Genomic DNA, 275 nt, shown 5'->3' with positions numbered 1-275 from the left:
GTTTGTGAAACAGTTTTTGAATGAATGTTGATTGTCGAGTGATTAATAATCCATAAAAGTGTTTTAGTTTCACATAACAAATTCTGTAAAATATATGTAATGAAAACCATAATAATTAAAGCAGTTCATATCAATACATGTAATAAGCCTAGTTTAAGTGTCTTCTTCTTCCTTGCATTTTGCATGGTCTCTCCATTCACGACGTTTCGTTTATTCACGAGTAACTTGCCTTGAGCCTTAAGGTAAGTCTCGGAAAACAAAAGACCAAGGTACTT

This window comes from Penaeus monodon, chromosome 22, assembly GCF_015228065.2.
Source record: "Penaeus monodon isolate SGIC_2016 chromosome 22, NSTDA_Pmon_1, whole genome shotgun sequence".
NCBI classification, from domain to species: domain Eukaryota; kingdom Metazoa; phylum Arthropoda; class Malacostraca; order Decapoda; family Penaeidae; genus Penaeus; species Penaeus monodon.
The sequence above is the reverse complement of the archived record's forward strand: the minus strand, read 5'-3'. Positions refer to the sequence as shown.